The 15,526-nt window shown below is 44.9% G+C and overlaps 1 long non-coding RNA gene and 1 other non-coding gene across 2 annotated transcripts; both read left to right on the top strand.

Moving 5' to 3' along the window:
• Positions 1-4,596: 4,596 nt before the first annotated feature.
• Positions 4,597-6,653, top strand: LOC118499476. The gene is made up of 2 exons (XR_004901963.1): positions 4,597-4,969; positions 5,636-6,653. It is a non-coding gene; the product is annotated as an uncharacterized LOC118499476 (long non-coding RNA).
• LOC114493721 lies at positions 5,202-5,323 on the top strand. Its single transcript, XR_003684323.1, has one exon. It is a non-coding gene; the product is annotated as a small nucleolar RNA SNORA26 (small nucleolar RNA).
• Positions 6,654-15,526: the final 8,873 nt, after the last annotated feature.

Here is a 15,526-nt window from a genome sequence, read left to right as displayed (position 1 = left end):
ATAAGATTTACCCCTACTCCCTCACCCATAAGCACTAATAAAACAGTGTGGGAGGCAGTGCGGTGTGGTGAGGTTCCAGCTCCAACCGCATTTGTGGTCTGAAGCTTTCCATCCACACTGGTTACCTGAGGCAGCTGTTACAGATTACCCCAGACTTGGTGGCTTGAACAACAGAAATTTATTTTCTTACACTTTGGGAGGCCAAAAGTCCAAAATCAGTTTCACTGGGTCAATCAAGTATGCAGGGGTGGGCAAAAGTAGGTTTAAAGTTGTTCATGTGGCAATAATGCAGATAAATAATACAATAACTGATAAATGATAATACAAGAATAAAGTCTAGTTCACATACTCATAACTGTACATCTCCTTTTGCCCTCCCTGACTGGTGTGGCTCAGTGGACTGAGCACCGGCCTGCGGATCGAAGAGCCACTGGTTGGGTTCCCGGTCAGGGCACACGCCTGGGTTGCAGGACCTGTGGTCAATGTTTCTTTCCTTTTTCTCACTCCTTTCCCGTCTCTCTAAAATAAATAAATAAATAAAATCTTTAAAAAACAATCTACTTTTCTACTTTTGCTCCCCCCCCACCCCCCAACAAACAAACAGGTGTAGTGCACTTCAGGCAGAGGGAAAGCAAGCGCACAGGCCCCGAGGAGGATGTGTTCAAAGGTGGGGGAAGCAAAGTGAAGCTGCAGAGAAGAGACCTTGCGGGAAGGATGTCGTAAGTTTGTACGCAGGGCTAGGTGTACATTTCAGGCTGTTCTGAAAACGGCAGCTTGCTTTCTAGCTTCTCAGGCCTCTGAATGCTGTGACCTTTACCTAAACCGCGCCCTACCGCCCATATGTTTTCCCAAAGTGGTTACTTTACTGTAACAACTGTCATCCCTTCCTACATTCCCCATACGCCCCGGCCCTGCCGCCAGACACAAGTGCTTCTGTCCTGGATTTCTGGAGCACCCTGTGATGGCTTTGTCATACAAGAATGTTCAGCGGCTGCTTCTTTACTCACCTGACTGTCCTGCCCCTCCATTCCGCAGGCTCTGACCCCGACAGAAGTCCGTCGTGGTTCCCACCGTGTTCCTAGGGTCGAGCTGAGTGCCTGGCATATTACAGGTTCTCAAATGGTTAAGTTAAGCCATAAACCCCCATGACTATAATACAAGGAACACTATCATTTATAATAACACTTAATATCAATCATTGCAATGAGTTGATTGGCATATGGCATTCAAGTGGGTGGCTTCCAGCTACCTGTTCATAAGAGCAGCATCATAAGCGCCTGGGTTCAAATCCCCACGCTTCCATGTGATCTCAGACCAGTTACTTCTTAGCTTCAGTTTACCTGTAAGTTGGTAATCATTAGAGTTACTAAAGTTGAGTTTGTATATAGTACATCTAATTACCTGGTGAGTAGTAAGCACTCAGTGTCATATTCGTTGGTGATATGATAGGATCGCTTTTATGATACTGTATGGTCCTTGTGATACTAGAACAAAATGGCAACACTGGTACTCAGTATTTATGCACTACTAAAATGCTGCTGGCGTTAATGTTCAGTGAATAACGGAGCACCTACTATGGGCCGAGCACTGTTCTCAGTGTTGTGAGCACAGCAGACGGAAACGAGTGCGTGCGGTTGCGTGGATCCACTGATAGCGGCCTCCAGGGCGAAGGTCCCTGCAGCGGCTTCCCACCTGAGCAATAGCGAAGTGAGAGAGGAGAGGAGGGTATCAGCAAGACAAAAAGCCTTTGTGAGGTGAAGTGAAATGCTAAGTAGATAAAGGGATGACAAAATCAAGAGAAAACAGTCCTAAAGCCTCAGCAGGCTACAAACTGCAAGTTCTGGCAGAACAAGGAAAGCGTAAAATACCACGTCAACAGTGGTCCAGTGAAGGTGAAACTGGCCAAGAAAATGGCAGTATTTTCTAGCTACTGCCAAGAAGAAAGATGTAAAACTATGTGTGTTAAAGTCTAAAACTCTAGGCTCCTGCAAATTTCCAAGAATAACCGCTGGCTTCACAAATGTCTCCCTTCCACTGAGTCCTGGTGGTAGCCCTTTGTGCCTCGGGGGGGGGGGGGGGGGGGGGGGGGGGGGGGTTGCTTGGGCTCAGTGAATTGGTGGGGACCCTGAGTCTGCCACAGACCCTCCTCCCTCCCCCACCCCCCAACTTCATCAGTGCAGCTCTGTTCACACTTTGGTTTTCCAAATAATTTTTTTTTTTTGGTAAGAAGGGTGTTGCCCAGTTTGAAGTCCACGAGACTGAAGGATAGCAGGTGAACGTTGTGCGCAGTTTCATAGCCAGGGAGTAAAACATTAGGGGGAAGAACAGGGAACTTATTTTCTTTAAAGGTGCTTCACAGACTTCAGGATTTAGAATTATAAAGATACTAGAACTGCACTGTTCAGTATAACAACTATTAGCCACATGTGGCTGTTTACATTAAAAGTAAAAAAAAAAAATCTATTCAGTTGCATTGGCTACACTTCAAGTGGCTCAATAGCCACGTGTGGCTAAGGGCTGCTGCCCCGGACAACAGATAATAGAACATTTCCATTACCGCAGAAAGTTTTTATTGGCTGTATTGTTCTAGAGATGATAAGGTGCAGCCACCTTGTTTTACAGAAGGAAAACCTGTGGAAATCTAGAGATGGTATAGTAGGCTGAATACTGGCTCCCAAAGATATTAGGTTCTAATCTTAAACCTGTAAATGGTGCCTTGGTTGAAAAAAGGTCTTTGCAGATGTGATTAGGTTAAGGATCTTGAGATGGGAAGATCATTTTAGACAATCTCTTTGGCCTCTAAATTGAATTACAGGTGACTTTAGAAGAAGGAGGCAGAGGAGATTCCATACACAATGTTGGCTTTGAAGACTGGAGTGATGTGACTCCAAGCTGAGGAAAGCTGGTAGCCACCAAAAGCTACAAGACTGGGGGGATAGAGCCCACCTACCCCTTTACCCCCACCTCCTGAGGGAGCGTGCTATTACAAAGAAATACATTCGTTTTCTAGGTTTTGGCTCACTCCATTTTACTTTTAGAATGTAGCACCCCTTCCTTCTTCCCTCCTGCATGGGCGTCTAGCTCCCTTCTGACATTTATCAACCATGAATGAGCGAGGGTGTACTGCACAGACGGAATGGAAGGGGACAGGGCAAGACCGCAGGTGTATTACTAGGATTTTCCTACTCGAGAGGAAAAAAAGTGGATTAAAAGAAAGTCTGAGGGACATACAAGGATTAAGGTGTGTTTATGCAAGACAGTAAAAAAGAAGAGGACCACATCTGCACAGCAGTGGCTGAGTGCTAGAATGTATTGATACATTTTATTTCATTTCTTTTCTCTACCAAAATCATCTTAATCACATCCCCAACTACACCCTATTTAAAGTCCTATCATTTCCTGAAAAAAAAAATGTTTTTTTCAACAGTTTTCCATTGTCCTTAGCATAAAAGACAAACTCTATCAGGGTCTCCTGCACCTACAGGTTCCCAAGCTCCCCTCTTCTCAGCCACTCTGCTCCTACAGCCTTAAGTTCCATCTCCACTTCTGGGTCCTTAAACAGGTCCAGTGCCTTCCAGTTCCATGTCCGGGCTCTACCAAAAGTTTTTGTGCCTGCAGATCTCCAACCCCGCTTGAAAAGACGATCTTAATCAACCAATAATATGTAGGCCATTTGTTCATTTTTCTTCCCGCCCACCCCCACACCTGGTGAGAGGTAGTGTATGTAGTACATAGTGTTCTGAGGGGCTATACCTTCATTGTTTTTCAAATCCCAGATCCACCACTTGCTTCCTGCTCTGTGACCTTGGAAAGTTACTCAGTGTGTCTCAGTTCCCCCACCTACAATGTGGGGATGATAAAAAGTATTTGAGGATTAAATTTGTTAACAGATAGCAAATCCTTGAAACAGTAATAGGACTTCTCAGTTTCGCATATACTCCACTTTTATTTCACTTGTTTGCCACGTTTGAGTGTCACCTAAGGAAAGGCTTACAGCGGCCCACCCCTGACTGAGTACACCCTACTTTTCCACACTGTAAACGAGGGAATAGCAGGAGGAAGGAGCCTGGTCCTCCCAAGTTTAGGAGGAGTCCTGGATTGCACTTGAAAGAGAAGTGGGTCTGGCCTCTCTTTAAGCTTATGGTTTCGCAGGACAGAGTCAAATCACATAATGGATTAATGTAGTGTAGGAAAGGAAATTTCTGGGTCGTGGCCCAGCCCACGGCTAGGGCCTCCGCAGAAGAGTCTCGAGGAAGGCACTTTGGCCTTCCAGAACCAGAACCACGAGGGCCTAAGCTTGGGGAGGCACCAGGGTTCTCCAAGTTCCCAGAACAATGCACAGATCAGCTGGGCTGGTCCTGCCCCCTCGGAAACAGCAAGAAGCCGGGCGGACGGAGGGCCGCGGGGACCAATGGCCCAGCTCGCTCCGCCCCAGAGCCTTCCCGGGGATTGGCTGCCCACCACCGCCCTCTGCCCCGCCCCGGGCCGCGGAACCACAGGCTGTGGTGCTCTCTGATCACGGGCCTCTTAGCCGCCTGGAGCTGAACGGTGAGTGTACCTCTGGCCTCTGGTCCCTGACCCGAAGGGCCTGCGGGCTGTGGTGGGGCTGTACTTGTCCGGCATCCCCTTGAGCTTTGCCCGCCGGGAGCTCCTGTGTTCCCGGCGGCCAGAATGGAGGGGTAGAGCAGCCCTTGGCGACCCGGGGGACGGGCGGCCGTGCCCGTCTCGCGGCCGCACGAGGCACAGACATCGCGCTTGGCCGCTTGCAGGGTTCCCGCGGGCAGGCCCAGCACAGTCACAAGTTTGCGCTTTGCTTCCCCAGGGCGCAGCCGCCGCTAATTTGTAGCAGGATGGGGCTCCGGTCCTATTCCGCCTGCGGGGGGAGAGGGCCTGTCCCAGACGGACCTTGGGCCTGGGAAGTTTGTCCCCAGCGTCTGCGGGGGTGCAGCGGCCTGAGTTCTAAGCGCAGGTAAGTCCCCGGGCACGAAATGAAAGGACGCGGACCCAGAGCACGTGGCAATGGCGGCCGGAGGGCTCCTGGGTGTGGGCTCTGAGCAAAGGCCGAAAGCTGGCTTTCCTGTAATGTAAGGGAAACTGACATGCCGGGGCTCCACTGGGCAGAACAGCCACCTCCAATGGGTTTCGGACTAGGTAAGGAAACTGTAGAGAACCTTTTAAAAAATTCCAGGTCGCCCTTTCCTGTGCCCTTGTAAGGTTGATTCAGTGCCTTAGGAGGCTAACACAGAAGGGTAAAGTAAGTCTCCATAAAACCCAGAGACGAGATGGTAAAACTCTTCTTTGGATCCTGTCTGGAGTCACAGCTAAAACACGAAAATTTCCTTTTGGTTGCAGCATCTTCGTGATATTTGAACACAGTTAATAGCAAAGTGATAAATTTAACCCTTAGATAATACCTTCAGGCATGTTGTTTAAACTATAGGGATACCACATAGTATTTTCAAGTAATAAGGGAATTTGGATACTTCAAATCTTAGAAGATGCAAAAAATCCAGATGATGGAACATGTGTACACGAGGCTTTTTTTTCTGGACATCATTTGAAACAATCTGAGAAGAATATACCTCAGAGGCTTCTTTCTGTTTAGTTATTCAAACCCCCCCCTTTTTTTTTATAGATTGAAACTACAGGTTCAAGCCTTTGACGCTGGAATGCTGTGATGCTGGTATTTTGACTTGACTTTCACGCTACAGCTTACAATGCACGTGTGCCTGTAATGAGAGGTCAGAAATTATTATGTAACTTAAGTAGCAATCATGCGCCCCTACACCTGCACAGGAGTCAGTGCTGTGCACAGTGCTGGTGGGGAAAGAGGGGTGCGGCGGCTGCACTCATTTCATCCTCACATCCCTGAAGTGGATGGAAACTATTCTTATTTTACAGGTGAGGCATCAGGTTAGGTAGTGGCCTGAGACACAATCATGTATGCTTTTGGTGGGGGGAGGGACCCCCAAAATCCCCAGAATCATCTTCTGGAGGGTGTACCCCTTGAAGTACAGGCTTCCCCAGCTAGGTGAGTGTTCTAGGAACCCATCTGTGTCGGTGTGACAGGTGGCGTGGTGAGAGGCTGTGTTCAGCTTCGGTGAACTTTTTTTTGAAGACTGAGCGTGTTTTCCTGGGTGATGGGTGATTTAGGGGTGCACCTGTCCACACTGCTCTGAGCGTTCAGCAGGAAGAGATGTGGTCTCTTCAAAGTCATTTCTCTCTCTGTTGAGGTTTAGTGTCCTGGTGTAACAAATATTTAAACAGATGAGGCCAGTTTGGGGGTTGGGGGGAGACACTAGAGTTATTTAATAATGTAAGTTCTTCACAGTATAATGAACCTAAAGAAGTTTCCAAAATTTGGCACAATGGGAGCATTTATCAGCATTTTGGGGGTTTTAATTTTTTATTATTATTTTTTTTAGTAGCATAATGTAAGAAGGGATTAAAGGATCCAGTGGTGTTAGACTGTTGGGATAGGAAAGTACTGTAGGTAATGGGGAAAGTTTTCATATGGGAAGAAAATGTGACTGCAGCAATATGTGCTGTGAAAGAACAACCTAGTATGTGCTAGAAATTCTTTCTGTTGTCCAGCTCAGTGTCTACAAATATCCCATTTTCCTGAAATCTTAAATAAAGGAATTTAATATTCATCTTGGAGTCATTTTCTTTTGTTAAAGATTAAAGAGGGGAGGGAGGAAGAGGGAGAGACAGACACATCATGATGGGTTGCCTCTCACAAGCCCCCAGGCGGGTGCCTGACTGGGAATCCAACCCAAAACCTTTGGTTCACAGGTGGGCCAGCACTCAATCCACTGAGCCACACCAGCCAGGGTGGAGTCATTCGTAATGCTGAATACATAACATTGTTCTAGCCTCTTTTCCTAAACTTTTTTTTGTATATATATATTCCATGTTCTGTAAAATCCAGCCTTGCTCGTTGGGTAGTTTATTAAACAAATGTGTTCGAGGGAGAAACAGGAAGTGCCTGTATGCACTGGAAGTGGAGGTCGTAATTTCAGGCAGGGCCACCCAGGGAAAAACCAAAATCAAGACCTGAAGGACCTGAGATGCTGTGATTATAGTATTTATAATTATGACTTGTCATTTATTGTTCATGTAGTTTATTCATTGTTTATACCCTATTTTAGTTCAGAAACAACTTGTATTTTACCAGAATATATTACAAGGAGATCTTAAGGACATAGATTTGAGTAAAGGTCTGGGACTAGCACACAAAATACAGTCCATTAGGTTCTGTACGCTCACAAGGTAAAAAACGTTTTGCTCTGAGCTGTTTCACACTTAGTGCAAAAATCAGATATAGAAATTAGGTGCTTGGGAGAAACCATCCTGAGAACTTTACTCCATGGATCTTCATAGAGGGCACTACAACCAAGCACCTCCGTATCAATGACCTAAAAAGAATGTGATCTTAAACTTTAATGTGTGCAACATTTTTGATAACTACACAGAGTATTTCCTAGCCAAGGTGATTTAGTATGCTTAAACAATTTTTTCTCGTCCTAATTATGTGGTGAGAGGATTTTCTGTATGGCTCCATGACATTGAGAAGAAAATGGGGTTCTAATTATGAAGCAGATAGGCCACACTTCACTGTAGAACTGATACATACTAGTGACTGAAAACAGCATATGCATTCCCCTAAGAAAGATCTGGTAATTGGAGTTAATTCCCTGACGAGAGGTTTTGCATTAAGCGTTTTATATATAAAATTATGAGTTTGGTTCTGAAGCCCTCCATAGGAGGTCCACAATAAAATGTTAATTCCAGCACAACACATATCAAAGTAATCATTTATTTTGATGTTGAATTTAAGTATCAATTGAATTTTTTTTATCCTTACCTGAGAACAATATTTTTGGAGAGGAAGGGAGAGAGAAACATCAATTGGCTGCCTTTGTCGGCACCCACACCAGGGATCTGCTGGGAACTGGGGATGTGCATGTCTGGATGGGGGCGGTGAGTGCCCGTGCCTGCTCCCAGACCCAGACCAGCAGCCTTTTGGTTACAGGAGGATGGCTCCACCCACTGAGCCACACCAGCCAGGGATCAACTGAATAGTTAATTTCATCCTACTTCAGGTGGCTTTGAGGAAGGAATGTGAAGTTTTCCTCTTAAAAAACAACAGGAACTTGGAGCCCAGTGCCTTTCTACTCTGTCCATTAATTTTTCCAAGTTAATGCAAGTATTCTAAATTCTCTCTCTGACCTTTTCCTGCTGACAGATACAACAAAGGAAGGACCTGCCTCTAAGTGTTAGGCCCTTCAGTCTCACCCTAACACTTCAGATGTAATAGAAATGTTGCAATCAAATTAAAATAGGAAACCCCAAGTTTCTGTATTTTTAAAACGAAAATTACAAAACATGCATAAAGATAGAATTCAGTAAGTCCTGTCTCTTTCGAGTCAACATCAACTGAAAACATTTGAATGCTTGTTCCATCTAGCTGTCTTTTTTTGTCAAAGTATAATATTTTAAAGAAAATGCAACAAAACATTTTACCGTTAAATGTTTCATCATTCACCTGAATAGAAAAGCCTACCATACCTGGCAACAATGCCAGGAGGGTTGCTAAGAAAATAAAATAATTTCAAATCCATACTCAGCTTCCCCCATTGTCTAAAATGCCTATTTTACAGTCTGTTTGAATCCAGATTCAAACAAGGTTTTCCTCATTGTATTTAGTTATGCCTCCTGAGGTTTTTTTTAAGCCTCTTTCAATCCAGAAAATGGTGCCCTCCTTTTTCATTTAGCACCTTAATTTCCTTAACAGTTTCTGAGATACAGTTCAGACACTATAAAACTGACCCCTTTAAAGCGCACACGTCAGTGGTTTTCGGTATATTTACAGAGTAGCAATTATCACCATTATCTAATTCCAGAACATTCCATCACTCAAAAGAGAAACCGACCCATTAACGGTCACCTCCCATTCCCTTCCCTCACCTCTAGCAACCACTAATCCCCTTTATCTCTGGATTTGCCTATTCTGGACATTTCGTATAAGTGGAATTACACAACATGTGTTTTTGTGGGGGGTGGGGGGCGTTGCCTGGCTTTTTAAACAGCATAATATTTTTTGATGCCCAACAGACGAGTAGCACTATGCAGTGCTGGGCTGCCATGTCTTTTCATGACTGAATGGTGTTTCATTGGTTGGATGTACTGAGTTTTGTCCATCCGTTTATCAGTTGGTGGCTATGCCTTTGATTTTTTAAAGAAACTGTGTTTGTTGTCCTATAGAGAATTACACATACTGGCTGGCTGTTTACTGATGCTATTTGTTTATCATCTACTTTTTAAAAAAGATTTTATTTTTAGAGAGAAGGTAAGGGAGGGAGAAAAAGGGAGAGGAACATCGATGGTAGAGAGAAACATCCATTGGTTGCTTCTTGTACTCACCGCCACCGGGGACTGAACCCACAACCCAGGCACATCCCCTGACCAGGAATTGACCTGCAGCTTTTTTGCAAATGATGTCCAACCAAGTGAGCCACACCAGCCAGGGGGATCCTCTGGTTTTTCTCCTAGACTTAAGAGAAACCCCACGTTATTGAGAACTCAGCTGTCAAACTGCAGTGTGGAAGAAGCACCTGACACGCTTGCTAACAGTGCAGAATTTTAGACTCCATCACTGGAGAGTCTGATTTAGTTAACTTGAGAGGGGGCCCAGAAATCTGTATTCTCAACACACCAGTTAATCCTGATGCTGGTATTTCCAGGACACATTTTGAGAAACCTTGTTTTTAAACCTGGATTTTAATGGCTCTTAACATTTCATAGGAAAGTGGTAAAAGCAGCTGGTAGGTCATTGCCTAAGACTTTTTAAAAATAAAGTTGGAAACGGTACTTACAGAATTCCTAAAAGGGATCTAAGCTAATATTGTGACCTTTGTCTTCCAGACTGGAGCTAGACATCTGAAGGAATGATGGCCGAGGGAATTGAGGGGCGGGTGTCACTTAGTCACCCTGGAGTGAGTGAAGTAGCCAAATTTAGCTTGAAAGGCAGTGAAGCCACATAGTCTAGAAAAATTCAATCACTGCACAGATCTATGTAGTATTGACTCGAAATTTACAAATGCACTCACTTCATTAGACTATTTTTGGGTTCAGGAAATTTGAATTCTTAATCTGAAGCCATTTTCTTTCAGGTGACCAAGAAAAAAGTTGTCAATATTCTAAGAGCAATCATTTTATTCTAGAAATACGCTACAACAAAGTGCAACCATTTAAATTTTTTAAAAATGTTTTAATCCTCACCTGAGGATCTGTTTATTGATTTTAGAGAGAGGTACAGGGTGGGAGGCAGAGAGAGAGAGAAACATCGATCAGTTGCCTCCTGTACACGCCCCAACTAGGGATTGAACCCACGACCTCTGGGTGTGGGGATGATGCTTCAACCCACTGAACCACCTGGCCAAGGCAGTACAACCATTTTTGCTTCAACACTTTCATTATATTTTCCATTATCTAAATAGACTATTTTACAACACGAGAAACTCCCGAGTGGAAAAAGAGTTGTTTTCCCTTAATTTAATGACAACAGTTTTCTTTCACTTAATAGATGAGTGATGCTTTTAAGGATCTTTTAATGGTGTCAGAGCAGCCAGAGCAGCAAATGCAGTTCCATTTACTCTGCGTGCCTCATTACGCCATCACAGGAGAGGGTAATGTGGTCGGAGAGAGAAACCACCCGTGCCTTTTTGGGTTTTGAGGGAAAAAATGGATTTTAGTATATGAAAACAGTTTTGACATTCAAATGCCTTTCCAAAGGGTTCATTAGGGGAGTTACCCGTGGAAGGGAATCTTTAACTCCCGAGCAATAATAAACTCCACGTGGTAACATTCCAAGCACACCCCCAAACACAGACGACCATTGGGAAGTGCCAGGTGCCCGGCACTGGGCTCCCGCAGTTAGCAGCCGTGCACCCTGCTCGCTCGCTCATCTGGCCCCTTGCCCTCACTTCTGCTCGTTCCTTTCCAGGGGCATTTCAGACACTGTGTCACTTTGCCTGCAAACATTTTTAGTTTGCGTTTTTAATTGATAGCATTTTAGAACATCACTGCATGCTATTATCACACCCAACTATATTTTTTAATTGTCATGTAATACTGGGCCATATTTAGAGTTTCCCCGTTGTCTCAAAGCTGCCCCTGGACAGTTCATTTCCTCTCATCAGAATCCAGACAAGGTCCACCCACAGCATTTGGTTGTATCTTTAAGGGTCTTTTATTTTGTAATAATTCTTCTCTTTTATCTGAATGCTGATTTGTTGTGGAAACTCGGGGATTTGTCCTGTGAAATGACCAGCATTTGGGATTTGCCCTTTTTGCCTTCCCTTCGTGTATTTAACGTGTTTCATTATCTCCTAGAAGCTGGTTCGACAAGATTCAGGTTGAATCCGGGGGAGAAGGAAACCTCACACCTCCCCGCGCATCCTCCCACCACAAGGCGCACCATGGCACAGGGGCCCTGTCGTTCTAGGCTCCGTTGTTGGTTCCGGAGGTGTCAGTGTGATGCCTCCGTGTTAAAGTTCACCACCACCCTTCGCTGAGTGTCTGTGGCTCCCACTTATGTTCATTCCTTACACTTTTTATTCCATCAGTAGCTGTAAAATAGTAATTAAATTAAAAATCACTTCTTCTGCATTATTAGCTGGACTTCTATAAGGGAGGACTTTTCCTCATAGACTGTTTGGATGCTCCATGAAAGGGTATTCAGGGAAGGGAGGATAAAGTCTTCCTTTCCTTTCCTCATCAAATTTCAGAGTAACATAACCTCCAATAATGATGGGGAAGTTTTGTATTATTAAGAAGTCAGGATTTTTATGTTTTACATTTCATCAGATGTATATTTTTTTAATTGATCCTGGAGATGGAATCTCTAAATGTTGGCATTAGTCTTCTGAGGTCGTGTTTCTCAAAGTATGACCACAAACCATGTATGTGAGGCCTGTCTGGAAAAAGTCCAGCCGCTGTTAATATAATGAGAATGGTTTGTGCAGTGTTGATGTAATCTGGCAGTCAAGGAGAGTGGACTGGAATGTGCATGTGTGAACACTGATGACTTTTACTAGTGTGTGGGAGTGGTGGATGCCATTGTGTGAGCATGTGTACTGTGTGGACATCACATTCAAAATGACTGAGCTAGTAGAGCAACAGAATTGCATCATTTGATGTGAAGCTTGAACATTCCTCCCTGGAAACGATTCAGATGATTTAGAAGGTCACAGCTGTGGGCAACTGGTGCTTGGCAGCTTCATCATGACCGTGCGCCTGCTCATGCGTCATATCTCATGCAGAGTTTTTGGTGAAACATCAAATCATCCAGGTGACTCAGCCCCCTTACAGCCCCGATTTGGCACCCTGTGACTTACAGCTTTTCCCAAAACTGAAGTTACCTTTGAAAGAAAAGAGATTTCAGACCATCAGTGAGATTCAGGAAAACACAACAGGGCAGCTGATGGTGATTGGGAGAACTGTGTGAGGTCCCAAGGTGCCTACTTAAAAGGGGACTGAGGCATCATTGTCCCAAGTACAATGTTTCTTGTATCTTCAATAGGTCTGTATTGTTCCTATTACATGGCTGGATACCTTCTGGACAGGCCTCATATATATCTCAGAAGCCCCCTGGGACATTGGTTAATATGTAAATTTATCCTCCCTACCAGGACCTCCTGAGTCAGTGTTTGGGAGTGAGCCCTGGAATCTGCATTTCTAACAAACTCCAGTAGGGATTTCTAAAATCGCTACGTGATGAATATTCTTGTGGGACAACCACATCAGAGCTTGGGGACAAAGCACCAAGTGCATACACACCTGAGCTGTTACTCCAAAAAAATGTCACTAGATTAACCACTGATAATTCAAGAAGGGTAGCTCAATCAGCTCCACCCCAGGGAGGGTCTGGGTGGAGGGACCTATGCAATGCTGGGTCCCTTGCAGTGCAGCATCTTGGTTGAGACAATCTAGATTCCAACTGTTGTTGTTAGAACCCTGGGAAAGTCCTACAACAGTGAATTCTGCACCACAAGGTTCTACATGACATTGAACTGACCTCTCTTGAAGATTCCCATGGACCAGTATTGTTTACATTCATAGCCTCAGATCCTGCACCATTGTTGTCTACTGGGCCCCAGAGGTTCCCACTGCAGGACTGTCATTTCAGGTAATGCAGTTCCACATCCATTAAGACACAGAGTACCATTTGTATTTGAAGTATCAATTAGCGTGGTTATATGTTCTATTTCTAAACTGCTCATCTCCTTTAGGTGATGAGCTCAAATCCTCTAATGCTTGACATTTTGAGCAAAACATTTGTTTAGTTGGTTTTCCATAAAAGTGATGATCCATTTTTGTAATTTCATTTGCCTTTATTGAATTTTAAATACTATTGTTGAATACACTGACTCACAGGAAAAAAAATACATTGAATGCGTGCTTAAAAGAAGAGCCGAAATTGCAGATGTTGCCAGTTGGATTTTTTGCAGATTAGGAAAAGCTAAACTACATCTCTCAGCATTTTTCTGCCTATGTGCTTGGGAAGAGAGAGTAGGAACCAGGTTCCTGGGGCATGATGGAAGGCCCAGGTCACTCGGGGTGGGTGCGGCCACATGGTATTCCAGTGAAGTTCTGCGTTATGCCATATCTAGCCCGGAGGAAGGGCATGGCAGAGGAAAGGGCAGGGCGGGGCAATCCAGCAGGGCTCTTCCAGGCACAGAATGATACGCAGCATCTTTGGAGGCTCTTCAAGCTGCTGGCAACATTCTGGCATTGTTACCTCCAGGCAGAACCCTACCTAGCTTTTGTGTCTATCTGCTTAGGGGTCATAAAGGAGTGAAGAGGCCTGGCTAGGAGACTGCTGAGTGAGGAAGACGTGTCCCCAGCTGAAGGAGGCCACCTCCACTTAGCCTATGGCCTTTACCAGGACTGTGGACCCTGAATAGCTGGAGCTTTTCAAGTTTTAAGAGGCACTAATAATCTTGAGTTTTTATGTGAGCTCTCTAGTTAGAAAATATTGACATTAATTCAAATGGATGTTAAGTATAGGCATGGTTAAACTAAATGTCTGTGGACCACTGTTTTGGAGCTTTTGATTTAGGGGATATGGTACTTTAAATTAATACCACAATAAAGTACAAGGGAACTTACATTTTCCAGAGCACAATGAGTAGAAGTTAGAGTCTAATGCTGATGCTGTTAGCAGAGACTCAAACCATAAACCTTAGAGGGATAAATTAGCTATATTCTGGCCAGTAGCCAGAAGTTAGACGCTCGCAGTTGTGTGCCATTTGTCACCTAGAAGCTCGGGATGAATGCATACGGATCAGTGCAGAGCCATAACTCAAAGTCCAGGCTCATTGACTGTGGGCCAGTGGTGACATCTTCCTCCAAGGAAGCTGTCACATCACAGAGCTAGCCGCCCCCTCCCCCTGCCCCCGCTGCGTCCTCAGAGGAAAATGAAGCTGAGCATTTACATGGATTGCCTTATGAAACTCTAAGCCTTGACTTGCTGGAAAGAAGGTAGTGAGAATTTAGACTGTTTTTGTTGTCCCGAAGAGCAATAGCCAGATCGCATGTCCTATTAGGACTGGGTTTCAGTGTCAGGTTGTCTTCCAGTGAGAGAGAGAGCATGGCTGTATAATCACAACACACGGACATAGTGGTACTTCATGGTGAACTAAAATTAACTTAACAAAATTAATCCGAACTTGGGGAAACTAGATCGAGTTTAAAGAGAAAGTTTAGACTTAAGGAAGTACGTTGAATAAGATTCTGTGTCCTATAAAAGGCTGCATTTGCATGGACTGGAGCCCCAGCTCCGCCTCCCGTCTGTCCGTTTTGTCTGACTCTGGCTGCAGCCAGTGTGGGCTTTCGTCGTGACCCCCTGGCTCCGGGCTGGTTGGGTTAGATGAGTCAGTTGTGATATTCCATTATTCTACGGCTTACACTCCATTTTTAATGGAGTGCGGTGTGCCTAACATGGAGACACCTACAGTATCGTTTCGAAGATTCCTATTTTTTTGTTTTTTGAATATGTTCTATTGATTCTGCTATTACAGTTGTCCCATTTTTTCTCCCCTTTATTCCCCTCCACCTGTAACCCCTCCCACCAGCATTCCATACCCCCCTTAGTGCATGGCCGTGAGCCATGTAAGTTCTTCGGCTTCTCCATCTCCCATACTGTTCTTAACCCAGATTCCTATTGAACCAGAATTTCTATCTGTAACACCACAAACCGTCTGTAATCATTTGCTTCAATTAGCACCCTTGAAACTTGGAAGCCCTTCACCTAGTTCACGTGGATCCTGGAAGGCCTACCAAGTGAGTACGGCATCCCGAGTTGGTCAGCTCCTCACAGCCTGCCTCCGTCTGGCCACTGGTGACAGTGACGACGGCCGGCACTGGGGCAGCGCTCCACGAGGTCCACAGCACCACAGTGACCACTAGGAGGAGGATGCTCGTGTGGCCTTGTCACCGTCACCCTCAATCTGGCCATCTG

The sequence above is a fragment of the Phyllostomus discolor genome, chromosome 1 (genome assembly GCF_004126475.2).
Source record: "Phyllostomus discolor isolate MPI-MPIP mPhyDis1 chromosome 1, mPhyDis1.pri.v3, whole genome shotgun sequence".
Classification (NCBI taxonomy): Eukaryota; Metazoa; Chordata; class Mammalia; order Chiroptera; family Phyllostomidae; genus Phyllostomus; species Phyllostomus discolor.
This window is presented reverse-complemented; position numbering and strand designations above follow the sequence as displayed.